The sequence below is a fragment of the Anoplophora glabripennis genome, unplaced genomic scaffold (genome assembly GCF_000390285.2).
Source record: "Anoplophora glabripennis isolate ALB-LARVAE unplaced genomic scaffold, Agla_2.0 scaffold331, whole genome shotgun sequence".
Classification (NCBI taxonomy): domain Eukaryota; kingdom Metazoa; phylum Arthropoda; class Insecta; order Coleoptera; family Cerambycidae; genus Anoplophora; species Anoplophora glabripennis.
Genome location: NW_019416489.1, coordinates 35,623 through 45,336, shown reverse-complemented (window position 1 = coordinate 45,336; position 9,714 = coordinate 35,623).

The following is a 9,714-nucleotide window of genomic DNA, read 5'->3' as shown; positions in this document are numbered from 1 at the left end:
TTTATTCACACTAAATGTTTTGACATGTATTGTCAAGATAATCACTATTGGACAAAAGAACGACGCGGTTTTATGAAATTGTTATGGAGTTATGGCGGTAGTTATGGAGCTAGAAACTTTCAAATAGAAAACTTGCTGGACCATAAACTAAATGGACTAAAATATTTATGTATAATTTATAAGAAAATGATTTTCAAAGCTCAATATTTCGAAAACGGTTAAGTTTAGGTACATGTGCCATAATGAACAATGTTTAGAATTACGAGAAGAATTGAAATATGGAATAATATATAGGGTATTCCATTAAATAAAAAACAACTTCGTTTCGTCATGACTTTTTGACTGATCCTGTATAACTAAAACGTTTGTGTCTTATGAATCTTCGATAGCTATCTTACTTCAGGAGATAAATCGACCGTCATCAAATACATATCAGTGACCCTTATCATTACACAAAGGCACTTAACAAACACTAAAAACTTATGAAATACACATATTATCCCTACTTATTTATACTAACTGGGAAACAATCAAGTCCATAAACCTATAAATGTTATTTTATTTTATTTAGTATTACTGTGCTTATAATTTATAAATGTTTATAATTTTTCATTCTTTAAGTAAAAATTATTATTATGTTGAGTAACAATTCCTGTTTCGATTACAAAAAGAATGTATAGTAGAATCGTATTCGATACATAGTAGAGCAAAAAATTGTCGGTCTTTTATTAAAGGAAAATCATATCATCATTTTTAGGAGGCGTAAGATGAACTATTTCAAATTTAAAATGAAATTGAATGTAAAATCTGAAATACCGCTGCATACGCACTGTGTTCTGGTAGTAGCTGTAGTCGCCCAGGTGTTTCGAGTGTACGAAGTGGTCGGTTATACGTCAAATACTAACCTGGCGAGCTTATTTGTAAATCAGAGAGCGCCTCCAAAAAAAGAAGTAAACAACAGTGGGGCGTACAGAGGTAAAATGTAGTACATATGTGAAATTTAAAAAACAGATTGGATTTATAATAAATTACATTTAAAATAAATAGTTTATGAGAATAAAGGAATTTTTGTAGGAACACCTTCATAATGTATAAAGAAGTTATTCAATTTCTAAACCCCTTAAAAGCGTATTGCACTGGATCCCTTGACAGGCAATAATTTATTACTTTACATCGAATATGATCCTACTATAGAATGGAAAAAATATAAACGTTTATAGTGTTTTAGTGATAATTATTAACTTTTCTTGGTAAATTTGACAAATTTGTTCAAATGTTTTAATTAGCATCAATGTATTTTCCTTATATTTTTCCTACATAAAAAAGTCTTCATCATTTTATAAAAAATATGTATTTCTATTAAACAAATTCGGTTTCATTTTACAGTATTCCTCAATTTTTATTTAAATAAAATAGGTGCAATATTACAGATACCATAGCTTGTAGAGATTTTGACAGACACCTGGTACATAAACTATTCGTATTAACTGTTTATTTTCCATTTCCGTTTATAGCTATTCTTTTTTCTTGCTTATTAAATTGCATGTACTATATAATTTCACAAAAACAACATATATTTTAACCCGGCTTCATGGGTTGGAAGCAAAGCTAATATCGCGTGATCTATTTGATTTATGCTAGCATTTTATAAAACAATTCCGTTTATTATCTGGTGCCGTTACTTCACAAGTATTAATCCTGATGTTATCTTGCGCCAAAAGAAGACAATATTTGCAGCTACCTTTGTTACATTATTTACGTCGATAATTTTGTCGCTAACTCGGTTAATTTATGGTCGTATGGAAATAGTAGACTTCGATTTTATGTGCTCCGGGATATTACCGAAGAGTTAGAGGAGACGCTCGTAATTTGAATAAGAGATAAATTTAAAGGATTTATGAAATTATGAGATCGAGCTGTAAAGATACCCGTAATATAAAGGAGTGAACGGGTAGGTACTAAATATTGCCGCATAAATCTTTACAAATTTTGTTGAGGATTTAGGATACATTTTATTTAAATTAAATATTATCTAAATATATATTTTTTAAAACATATACATATTAAGGTATTAAGGTAATTCAAATCAATTAAACAAATGTTTTTTTTGACCCAACTAACAATAAATTATACTACGCTTATACCTAGTAAAATGCTAGTAGTAAATAATTATCCAAAATAAAAACTAAAGATGATATCTAAATATAATAAATACATACACAGCAATCCAGAATGATTAATGGTGGGCGCCGCTACTTACAAATATTTTGTGTGCCGCTCTCTTTTATTTTCACTCTTCGATTTGACAACACTGACAGAGATTTACTTCGTTCAATAGCAGGTTAAATACAGTGGTAATAGGGTCACATATTCATTTTAATCACAAAAATACAACACAAAGAGCAGAATATTGACATTAATTAATTTGAGGGGTTTATTAATTTGTTAAAGGAATGGATTAAATAAATATGGTTTAGATATTATTATTATTATTAACCTCAAAACTAACATAAGAATCGATTGTTAAGGTATTTATCTAAGTTATTTTTTTATGCGAACCTAAAAGCAAAGTAAAAGCAACAATTTTTAAATAAATCTACGTGTGTAAAATTTGTTGGTACCAATAAGAAAATTTAGAATAATAATTATGTACTTATGTACTTTTAATTTTGATCAAAATTAAATAATGCAATCAGTCGATGAAATATCCTACTGTATTCTTGTTATTTTATTAACATTCTTGACAAAAACTAATCACATAAAAAACAGCTAATACAAAGACATCTTTTTGGTGTATGTACTTATAGGGTACTTGTTTTCTGGAGTATCAGCAGGTAAAAGTCTTGTCTGTGAGATTAGATATTTTTTGCATAGCTAGATGGTATCGAAGAGCATTATTTGACTTCATTTGGTAAGATTTTTAAAAGGTAAGAGATATTTTAAATTTAATCAAGTGTGTGACAATATTTATTTTTAATTAAATAAATAATAATAACTCGAGAATGACTCATTTTTGGATAAAGAAAGTTATCTTTTTTTTCATATACATTTAGGAATCAAGTGCCCTCAGCCACTTAAAATATTATTTTAACATTGTATATTCCTGATATATTTGGAAAAATGTATATATTTTATTCAATTTTAACTCTTCGTACTTCTGAAACCAGTGGCTTCAAACCTCTGATTCATTAAGACTTTTTAGCCTAAAATGATTCCAGAACAAGGCCCCTGAAGGTATGATATAAACTTAAAAAATGCCTGTATGTTTATTTTCTCCACTATTTTACTAAGTTAATTGACAGGCCCGGTCTGGCCAGATCGGGCAGTCGGCAAAACCCGACTTATTTTGGAAGATAGGCCCCCAAACGACTAACGAGGCACCAAAAGTGTAAGAAATGTTTTGTAAATTCTTGAGATATAGCCACCGTAAATTGAAAAGAAAAAAGAAGAACGTAAAAGGCTTTTTTTGGATTTCCTTAAGCCAAAAAAAGATCAGTGTTCCATGTGTAGCGCCTAAGATCCCGAGAAGAGAACAGAAAAATTGGAAGTGATTATAATAATCATAATTTAAACAAAATCGCGGTTCGAAATCTGAAAGACATTGATAAAGAATTGTCGAAAAATGATAAATCTCTAATAATAACGTGCTTTAATTTGCAGAAGGTGTTAGTAACGTCAGAAATCAGCGATTTTTATTATAAAAGTAAAATCGCAACATACAACTTTACAATTTATGATTTAGGCAGTAATCAAGGCTATTGCTATGTATGGCATGAGCAAATATCGAAGAGAGGACCGGATGAAATTAGAAGTTGTTTATGGATCTTTTTAAAAAGTGTTAAAGAAAATGGCATACGAAAGGTTATTCTTTATTCCGAAAATTGCTATGGTCAAAACCGTAATCGTTTTGTTTTTGCGATGTTAGCTTATGCATCAAAGACTTTGGATTTGGAAATAACACACCAGTTTCTTGAAATTGGCCACACTCGGAATGAAAATGACAGCATGCATGTTGAAGTTGCAAAAAAAACGTCGCTCTGCTATATACCTACACTCCTGATCAGTGGATTAGTCTAATAAAAATCGACAAAGTTACTGCTCCACAGTACAAAGTAGGTAAAAGAAATGTCTCAAGAAGATTTTGTAACTTTTAAACCAATAGTAAAGAAACAAAACTGGAAAAAAGATATTACTAGAGAGGTTGTGAAAATCGTCAAAATCAGAGAAATCCACTGCGATCCAAAGTGTCCCAATAAAGTATTTCTTGTGTATAATTTTGAAGAAAATCGTAAAGAACTAAATTTACAAACAAAAAACACACGCAAACGCGAAGAATATCAATTTCCAAGATTGTATCAAGGTTTGCTGTCAATTGATGGTAAAAAATTAAGCGGTCTTTTGGGTCTATGTAAGGCTAATTTGATACCACCGATGTATCATGGATTTTACAACTTCCTTCGGTCTGCTAGTAAGACTGACCACCAGAAAGAAAGTAATATTGACCAAGAAGATGACTATGACTGTGAATCGTAATAAATTTTCCTTTTATGTCATTATTGATTATTAACAATTATTTTTTTTATCTCAAAATAGAAAATGTTTCATTTTTCTGTACTTTAATAGTGTAGAAAGTTGTTTCTCAATAAAAATGTTGTCGACGAAAACTTTAGTAACTCATTCAAAATCCATTTTTTTCTTATCCTAAACTATTTTATGTAGATCATCAATAATTAATTAAGACCTAAACAATAATTACTTTGTTAAAGAAGAACGATTTAGCTCTTGTAATAAAAAAAAATAACGAACATTATTATTTTCTCAACTATTCAAATGCAATTATCTCGGTATAACCAAATTTGAGATACGACAGTTTTCCTTGGGACAGTCGATATGCACCCTAATAACAGACAAAACCAAATAGGCCCCGATTTCGATTTTTCCCGACGGCCCCTGAAAGAGCCAGACCGGGCCTGTTAATTGATAAGAAAAGTCTGCTTAACGTTCCTTATATTTCAACCAGGATGGCAGACACAACAAATATTATGTTGCGTGTACAAATACTCTTTCATCTAGTTGTTAATTGTGACATAAACAACCCAGTTTTGCTTATTAGAAACATGTCGTTTATTACTAGCCACTTAAAGTTTAACTTCCGTCAACTTTGTTGGAGGAAACTTAGCAGAATGCTTTCGGAAGTGAAGCAGAAATGTTTACTTCCTTGCTATCTTTCGGAGCTATGTGAGTATTAACACCGTACGGTTTTCAGCTTTTTTAGTTTCTCATTCTTTGCGATGCAATGGGTACCTTCCTTTTATTTATATTTGAAACAAAAAATATTTTTTTAAGATAATAATACGTAAATTCTTATTTAGAATTGAACTCTATTTATTACTTTAATTTCACATCATGAAGCAGTTACAAATAATTTTCAGTATCTACACCAAAAAGAATTTTGTATAGATTTCATGTAACGTTACTTGAAAATATATTTTAGGTAAATTTTAAATTTTGAAAAATATTCAGGACGATTAATTAAAAAAAAATGTGAGTATAATAACCGAAGTTATATCAATATACATATATCACTGGAAACTTAAATAGAAAACTTTTTTACACAAAAAATGTTTACAAATAAAAAGTTCTTTGACACTCCACATTTTTGTTTGCAATTCAACTTTTTATAATTAAAAGTGCTAAAGATTCACACTTGAGTGTAACATGAAACGGTTAAAATATGAAAAAATCCTTTTCATTTTTTAAACGATAAAAAATTTTTTACAAATATCACATACATATATACTGGGTGATCTATCCCGGTATACACTGTCTTTAAGAGTGCCCCATAAAAGAAAACCTAGATATGTTAGATCCGGTGACCTAGCAGGCTAGACAACTAGACCACCTCTTGCAATCCTACGGCCTGTAGTCCCGATCTAAGGCAATCTTGAATAATGAGCGGGGCAGCCGTCATGTTGGAATCATGCTGAATTTTCAAGCATTACTAGTAATTCTCTATCAAGATACTCTCAGTATTTTTGTCCATCTAGGATCCCATCAGTAAAACACGGACCGATTAATTTGTCCCCGATAATTCCGAGCCAAACATTCACGGATCCACCGTGGTTTCCTATATTCCAGTAATATATTGTGCCTGTTTATTTATCCATGATTTGTAAAACGTAAAACCTGACTCATCTGAGAATAATAGGTACGTCAAGAAGGTTTCGATTCGAATACATTTTGTGGCTTGCACATGATCTTTATTGTGTTGATCATGGTTGGTCATCATTTTGAACATTTATTAGGAATTTATTTTTTCTGTGTAAAAGCTGGTGCCAATTTGCTCAAATACATCAAGTGATTTGTTAGTTGATATTTTCATTTATTATAATGTTGTAAATAAAGTTACAAAAAAATGTTTCATATAAAAGTTACTAGTACTCCTTATTTAGTTTGTAAACAAAGTTTCTCATTTGAAAATCCAAAGTTAAGATAGCTATATCTTTGAAGAGATAGTCAAGGTCAAACAACTGCAACGCCGTTTTATTTGCCCCCCGACACTGACTAACTTCTATTTGACACAATTTTACATAAAATATGCCGTTTTCGAAATATATAACTATCTCAATTTAAATGGATCATCCAGTATATTACACATATACAGGGTTATAAGTTTTTAATTGTCCAATACAGGTATCTCTCTTATTTTAAGAGTTACAGAATGGGCAAAAATGTGCAGAATTTTATGGCGATCACGGATTCGTTTCCAAATTTAGAAAATTCCGAATAGTTCCGAAGATAGGTATTTGAAGAAAACCGATTTTATGCTATTTTTTAGCGGTTCCTATACTCATACCACATCTTTTTCAAAATTTTAGGACAAAAATGTATAGTCTGATATTAATTGATGCGAGGAATTGATTTTTGATGTCAGTATTAACGTACCTATCTCTAAAAATGTGTGCAAAACGGTATTAACTTTTGTTTTTCTTATGGAAGCCATATTGAGTTTTTGCCTCATTAGAGGAAAGGAAAATTCTCTTTACAACGATTACAAATATGGGGTTTTCATAAATAAATAACCAAGATATTGAATATAAAGCTGTGATTGTCATATTTAGAAATTAGTTTCCAATCAAACTATTTTTCTCTCAGTTCTCAATAATTTAAATTGTCATTTGCTGAATACAAAAAATTCTGTTGTTTAAAATGTAGAGTGATAGTTCTGACTTTATTTAAATGGAAGGCTGTAATGTTTTACATATATTAACTGGTTTATGAAGTAAGTTGTGCACGTAGTTGGGTGAGGTTTTCAAGATACTCAAACTGCACATGTACCTTGGTGAACTATTAAAATAAATAATATAATAAGTGTTGTGTGCTTCTGTGTACACTGTACTGTAGGGAATAATATAATAGCAGGAGAAGAACATGGAAAGTAAGAAGGGCGAAGATTTCGAAATGCACTATTTTTCCGCACCAGTCTTCTTTCGCTGATAGTAGTTACAGTACTTCTCATCGAATTCAAGTTGGCCACAATTATTTTTTGTTCTTTTCATTCAGTAGCCTCCTCCGACATTTTTCAGTTCCAATTAAAAGTTTTACTATTGTACTTTTTAATTACAAAAGTAATAATATTTTGCGTTATTTGTTAGTTCCAGCAAAAATCCAATCTATATGAACATCCAAAAGAAGTTTATAATCCCTAAAATAATGAATAAATTCTTTCAAATTATCTCGCGTGGCTGAGTTGTTTTGTTAAAGTTTACGGATCTAATTAATTCAGAGAAAACACTGCTCCGCTTCCAGGTTGTATATATTTCTGAACGAGAAATATACCGCAGTGGCGTAGCTTCCGTATTTTGCGGTTTCTGTTTGCAATATTTATTACATAATTTTCACTGCTAAGAGGAAATTCGGGATGTTGTAAAATAAAGTACATTGGATATCTGTTTTAGAAGTAATTTTTTAAAGTGAATATATTTATTTTCTTTTAATCACATAAACCAACGTTGATGAACAGAGTTAAAGTTAAAGAAGTAACAAGTAACCTATACTATACAAGGTGTTTTAAAAAAAAGTGCCATATATTCAGAGACTGGTAGAAAATTAACAAATAGGACGGTGTTTCGTGTTTTGTTTTTACGAGGCAGAGTTAAAAATGTTTTCTTTTTAATTACATTTTGTCCATATCTTTTAAAAAACAATGTAGTCTATTGAAATTTCATACAATTGCCAATTTATAAAAATGCTAAAGTTAGTTTTCAACTATTTTGTAAAGGATGAAGGACCTAAGAACTTTCCCAGCAACATATTTGTCGAACGTTTTTTTTGGAAAAAACACAATTGACTGCGTAAAAGTCAACTACCTACCTTCAATAGCTAAAAATTCGCTTTTCTATTAATTATCTTCCTTCAAACCTTATCAGTTTTGTTAATTTATTGTCAAATTTTTAATTACAAAATGACGTCCCAAGCAATTGACAGTTTTTCAGAAGCAGGTCTTCCGTGTGTTACTAATGATAATAACTGAAACCAAGTGTCAATTTTAAAAGTATTAAAATAAATTTTTCGTCTAGTACTAAATGGGGATTTCAAAAAAATGTATAAAAAATATGAGAAACAAGAGAAATTTAACATATCAGAATGTGACATAACATCGAAAAGACCTAACCTCAAAATAGTTACATTAAAAAATAATTTTTGACATCTTGTATTTCAAAAATAAATGACGATTCCATGGTTCATGGAAAAAAACTAAAATACCCTGCCCAATTATAATGGCAGATTGATTTATTACCGTATTTTTTTGTTGGTACAGATTTTGAGAAAACGGAAAGAAGCATTTTTTATTACAATCACTTAAACATAGTCGAGTATTTACAAGAATTCTAATACGATTAAACTTAACTCTTTTACTGAATTTGGAACTAAATTAAATATTTTTTACGATTTACGAGTTATTACAAAAAGAAAATGAAAAAAAAATGTTTTTGAAAACCTGTAATTTTTTAAGAAGTAAAATTGTATTAACGCACTAGATTTAAATTGGTTTATTTTCACCCAACGAAGCTACCTACCTTTGTAATATTACGCTTCCGGGTATCCTGTATACAGGCTGTTACAAATTCGCTTCTCACTACAGGGATCTCGGAAACGGTAAGAGATACGAAGTATCTTAAATGGGAGCAAAGTTGCATAATCAAGGGACCAACATTATGCCTCTAAAAAATCAAGACTAAATGAATAAAAAAACGAAATTTTGGAAATCTCTTTTTGTTTCATTTCAACCTTGTTTGAGGTGATATTGAAAATAGAAGAACACTTTCTCATGGCAACTTTTTGCCCTCTATCGAATGGCATAATCAGTTTTTATATGTAACGTTTTGTCTTTCCAGGACCATCATCAACTTAATTTTTTTAAATACGACCCTGGAAATTTTATTACAATTTTTGCAAGCCTTAATGACATCCAATACTGTACTGCCTCAGCCCAAACTGGATTCAAACGTTTTGTCTCGAAAAATTCATCTTCAATGTATTAGCTCCAAATTTATCTAAATTTTTTATTTAGATTTTTTGTTTAGGTTGTTTATTGAATTATCATACACCTTAAGTGTCGTCAGACCCTGTGAAATCCACCTAGTTATTTAAACTATTACCACCACGCGTTATACAATTTTAAACTAATTTAAAATATTTTTCAACGAAACG